The sequence below is a fragment of the Tenrec ecaudatus genome, chromosome 16 (genome assembly GCF_050624435.1).
Source record: "Tenrec ecaudatus isolate mTenEca1 chromosome 16, mTenEca1.hap1, whole genome shotgun sequence".
In the NCBI taxonomy this organism is placed as follows: domain Eukaryota; kingdom Metazoa; phylum Chordata; class Mammalia; order Afrosoricida; family Tenrecidae; genus Tenrec; species Tenrec ecaudatus.
The window spans coordinates 5,608,092-5,614,091 of record NC_134545.1 but is presented as its reverse complement, the minus strand read 5'-3'; positions in this window follow the sequence as shown (position 1 = coordinate 5,614,091).

Below are 6,000 nucleotides of genomic sequence, written 5' to 3'. Positions count from 1 at the left end.
GTCGGCCTGACCGGTAGTTTTATTTTTTAACCCACATTCAGTTTCTGAGATTTGTCTTTGTTAGCTCACACAGGTTGAAACACTCATTTTTCTCACAACTGTATAGGGTTTTGTTCTATAAATAGATTTTGGCTTTTAATAATGGCTGATCTAGGGGCAGGGGGTGGGAGAGAGGGAGGGGAGGGGATTTAGGGGGGGAAACAGTGAATGTGGGAGGAGGGAGGGAGCACTAGGACTGATTGTGATTATACAACTCATTTTAAAGGCGATTTAACCAGGACAAAAAGAAGAAAAACAAACTGTTCTAAAATTGATTGTGGGAATGATTGTACAATTCTGGATATCACTGAACTATTGGATTGTAGGACGTGTGGATTATATGCCAATAAAACTGTAAAAAAAATCATCACTGTTCCTCCGGCTGGGCCCCTAGACAACGCCCATCTGCACAGAGAAGGCTTCTGCGTTCCATGAGAGAGATGTCTCTGGTCAGCCCAACGGCTGTCATACTGATCAAATTGTTTCCTGCACCAAAATAGCCTTTCCACCACGACCTGAGACGCCTTTGTCTCCTTTGTTTCGTCACAACAGGCAACCCAGGAAGCCATCGTTCCAGGTGAGTCTATGTGGCGTTGATTCCAAGACCATTAGATTCCGGTCCCCAGAACTGTCTTGAACCCCATGTATTGCTTTCGGTTCTCTCATGCTTAGAAACCCTCCAACCACCTGTAAGCACCAGCGCGGTAGCTGTCACACCTGAGGGAGTTCATGACGTGTATTTCTAGGCATGCACTGGGTTTGCAAACTCCCTTGAGAGACGTGGACTCCCTTGGGTAGTGTTTGTAAAATGAATCTCTGTAGCTGTGGTTTGCTTGTTTGTGTCAAAAGGTCATTTGTTTGCATCTGGCATTCGACCGGGTGCTGGGTTTGCGAAGAGATTCTCTACCCCTTTGGGCGTATCTGAACTAGTCCATTATAAAAGATGAAAATCCACATCCAAACACAAAGGACTGTTAACTTGTCTACTGTAAAAACTGCTCCCACAGTCTCCTCCTAGGAGCATGTGGCCGAATGGTAGTCCATTGTGTGTCTGTGTGCCGTGCGTCTGTCCAGTCATCTGTGCATGGGCATTGAGGGCGTGTTTACCTTCTGGCCACTGTGGCTAGTGCTGCAATGAACAGAGGTCTGTGTGTAGACGGCTGTTCCGCTCCCAAGTCTTTGGGCTATGTACCTAGGAGTGGAACTGCTGGGTCTTATGGACTTATGGACGTCCTAGTCTTCGTTTCTTGGCTATACTTTTTTAAAGTCATTTTATTGGGGCTTCCATACATCAGTTGTATCAAGCATATTTGTATGTATGTTGCCATCATTATTTCCCAAACATTTTCTACTTGAGCCCTTGGTATGAGCTTCTCTTTTTACCCCTCCCTCCTCTATTCTCCTACCCTCATTAATCCTTCATCAATTATCTATTATTATTTTGTATCTTACACTGGCCTTTGTCTCCCTTCACCCATATTTCTGTTATTCAGCCCCTTTGGGGAGGGGGTTATATATTCAGTCTTGTGGTGGGCTCCCCCTTTCTCCCCCTCCCCCCTCTCCAACAATCCCCCTCCCCTCCAGACTGTTCCTGAGGGGGTTATCTGTCCTGAATTCCATGTGTCCAGAGAGCTCTTATTTGTACCAATGTGTGTTCTCCAGTCTAGCCAGATTTGTAAGGTAGAACTGGATCATGGTTGTGGTGGAGGAGGAAGCATTCAGGAACTAGAGGAATGATGTGTGATTCGTTGGTGGTATACCGCACCATGGTTGAATCACCCCTTCCTTATAACCCTTCTGTGGGGGGATGTCCAATTGTCTGCAGATGGGCTTTGGGTCTCCCCTCCAACCCCCCTCATTCACTTCTTTATAGTTGTTTGTTTTGGATCTTTTGAGACCTGATACTTGATCCCATCAATACCTCATGATCACAGAGGCTGGTGTGCTTCTTCCATGTGGGCTTCTTTGCTTCCCTGCTAGATGGCCACTTGTTTATCTTCAAGCCTTTAAGACCCCAGGGACTGTATCTTTTGATAGCCGGGCACCCTCAGCTTTCTTCACCACATTTGCTTATGCACCCATTTTGTCTTCAGTGATCCCTTCAGGAAGGTGAGTATCAAATTGTCCCGGGGTATCAGAACAAACTGTTCTTGTGTTGAGGGAGGCCTTGAGTAGAGGCCCAAAGCCTGTCGCTATCTTAATACTTAACATATAAATATATGTACATTGGACTCTATCCCTTTCATTATAAAGTAATATATTTACATATATAATGCCTGTAGCTATACCTCTATAAATAGCTTTTGCCTCCTAGTTCTTTCCTTTATTTCTTTTCACCTTCCTCCTGTCCCACTAGCATGTTCACCCTCCATTCAGCTCTCAGATACATTGCTCTTAATCAAACTTCACTGGACATTATAAGCCCTCCTCACCATCAATTTCAGATCTCTTGTTCCATTGCCATTTGTTGGCTCCTCATTCCCCCTCCCAGTCCCCTCCTCTCCTCTCCCATGTCCCCCTGGAACCGCCAGTCCTGTTATTTTCTCCTCAGGATTGTTTGTCCTGCCTATTTTATGTAGACAGACATTGGGTGAAAGAAAGGAAAACCAAATAACAAAACAATCAAACAAATCAACAAACAAAACAAAATACATGGTTCCAGGTCTGTCTGCCGACCCTTATGTATGTTTTCCGATCGAGTGTGATGAGGTGCCAAGCCCTGTGCCCCTCAAGTCAGAAGTCTATTTTTAGGATTCCTTGGGGACTTGGTTACTTTGCTCGACTAGAATCTTAATGGAAACCCATCACCTGGCCTTTTCTTCAGAAGAGCTCTTGGGGGATTCCAGCCACCAACCTCTAAGTTCCCATAAGCACCCAGTTTCCCAATATTCGTCAAATGAAAGAACCAATACTGACGTAATCACTAACTAAAGCCCACATTCTATTCAGATGATCCCAGTTTGCACCTGATCTCCCTTTTCTGACCCAGGATGCGGTCCCGGACCCCACAGGTCTCCCAAGGCTCTCCTCATCTTTGATGGCCTTGCAAGTCCTGGAGAGGACCGGGCCGGTGTTAGGAGAGAAGGCCCCTCGCTGGGATTGGCCTGTGTTCATCTTCTCCTGCTCAGACCCAGGCGAGGGGATGACATCACCTCAAGGGTACATGCTGTTAGCATGACTTAGGATGCTGACGCCTGGCTGAGGTCCTGCTGGTCAGGTTTCTGGAATGGAAAGTCGTGCACCCCACCCCACCCCATGGCATCCTTGGCTCTCTGTAAGCAAGCCAACAATGTACACCTCATACTGAAGGAATAAGGATTCAGGCTGTAGTCACATACCTTTTTATGTTCTGCATTTGAAATATTCCTCGAGGACATCCTTGCCCAGGGTTTCTTTGCCAACATTCTGAACTGCCCCATAGCCTACACCACTCCCTCACTGGGGGTTTCCCTCCCTTTGCTTGGCCCACCTGGCACTCCAGCTCCTTTCTGACGTCACACAGGGCCTCCACTCTCCCTGTGGGATGGGGCAGGCCCAAGTGAGCATGGCACATGGTGCAGGCCCGGCCCTGGCTTGGTCGGAACCACGGTGAGGGTGGTGTGGGCCCGGGCAGGCTTTCTTCTGTGCTCGTGGCTTGTGGAGATGAGTCAAAACCGACTTGGTGAACCCTGACCACCATCCCCGCAGCCACAGCGGATGAGTGGTCCCCAGCGCCACGGATAACAAGCAGGGTGAGAGCCACGCTTCCCATCTTTTTATTTTTTTAAACTTTTTATTGTGCTTTGGGCAGAAGTGGACAGAGCAAATTGCCGTTCATACACATTTTCTAAGGGGTGGGGGAGTTCTTTTTAAGCCAGCAAGCTCATCCTCGAAGGTCATGGCATCTGTCATTTTGAAAGGTCATAGCTGTTGAAGTCGCTCGGACGGCCACCACCGGGACCTCCCGGCACTTGCTCAGCTCACTTTCCCTCTGCTTGTCCAAGTTTAGGGGTTGTTTTTCTCTCATTCCCATTTAAAAATAAATTTTTTTTAAATGGAAGAGTCTTCACACCAGAAGGTGTTAAATCAAGCGCTAAATCTGGAGCATTCCAATCACGGCGAGATGTCGCCTGTCTCATCTTCGGCAGAAAAAGTGCGAGGAGGAGGAGGTGGCTGTGCATTCACCTCGCCGTTCATCTGGAGGTGAGGCTGCACCTGCCGGCTGTCTATGTCATCTCCCACCCTGCAGCCCACGCGCCCCACTGCAGTGTTCCCAGAGGCCCACCCACCTTCGCACTCCTCACCCAGGATGGGCTGCCTCATCTGCTCGAATCAGGATACCGCCCCCTTCCCAAACCTCGACTCTTCCTTTTATCAAACCTTGGGAATTCTTCACTGGTGACATATATAAGCAGAATGACAACAGAGGCACAAGCCACACAGGATACAGTCGTATTTGTCACCAGTAAGTCGGTTCAGGCTCCCAGCAACCCTGCAGGATGGAGCAGAACGGCCCCTGGGCCGCGTCTCCCAGCCGTATCTTTCTCCCAAAGAAGGCTGGCGGGTTTGGACTGCTGACCTGGCCGCCAGCAGCTGAGCACTTACCCACTGTGTCCCAGGGGCTCCGTGGGAATAGGACCATATCCATGCTCCTAGAAGGGTTGAACACGTGTTAAGGGTGGTGGCAATCTTGGGGAGCAGTTCATGGTGATGGGGGAGCAACCTGATGAACATGATGTCCCTAAACTGTATGGGTGAGGATGTATATATATATTTTTACAGAAGGGCTAGAACAAGAGAAACCAAGAATGAACACACACACCCGTGGCCCCCCAGGGCTGGTCTCTTTGGTCTGTATTTCTCTTTGTGCTAGATTTCGCTCGGTCAGTCTCTTTGGTTTGTCTTTTTCTAGGCCAATTCTATTCTTTCAGATACACAGCTGGGAAAACCCATCAAAGGGATTTAGTGTTGTTTCCAATGGATTGGGGGGGGGGGCACACACACACAGAGTACGATATTCCTCAACGTGCTTCTTGCTCTGCTTTGAACTCCAACTCTGAATCCAGAAGCGAACCCCACTGCCATCGAGTCGATTCTGACTCCCAGTGATCCCACACACAGTGACCCCCAGGCTGTGAATCTTGGAGCAGAGGGCTTCATCTTGCCCCTGCTGCTAATCCGCACAGGACGTGTAAACTGATACCCCTTGCTTCCCAGTAACAACTTCATTGAGCTGCAGTTTGCACACACTGGAAACAGGTCGTCCGTCAGTGGGTTTTGGAATACCCTCGGATTTGTGCCCCGGTCCTAGTTCTTGGGGAAAACCGACCCGTCTTAGAAGACAAAGTAAAACAAGGCAGGGAACTTGGAACCCCAGAGCTCGTGGTGTTGGGGGATCCTGGGAGCGATAGAGCTTTGCTTGTCCTCTGAGGAGCAGGGTTTCGGTTCAGTAAATTAGGTCTCACAGAAAGCTCCTCACTGGAGCCAGATTGAAGCCTGCTATTCAGTGGCACGGAAGAATGGCGTTCCCAAGGCTACCCCACCAGCACCGTCAAGTCCCAAGCCCCTTTTCCCACTCCAGACAGAAACTCAGGGTTTGTTATGCAGTGACCCCCTGGGAATCTCCAGTCTGCTTTCTGTCTCTGAGAACTGGCCGAAGTTCTGTCAGGTCGGCCTGGAGGCAGGGGGTGGTGGGGTGGGCTCAAGGTGAGCAGTTCAACCCCCAGCTCCTGTGCAGGAGGACCGTGAGGCTGTCTACTCCCTAGAGACCAAAGACGCCCAGGACACCGTGCAGAACAGCGGTTCTCCGCCTTCCTCACGCTGCAACCCTGTCATACAGTCCCTCATGTGGTGGTGACCCCCAACCGTAACATTGTTTTCGTGGCTACTTCATCACGGTCAGTTTGCTACTATGATGAATCGGGCGACCCCTGTGAAGGGTCAATCGACCCCCAAAGGGGTCGTGACCCACAGGTGGAGAAC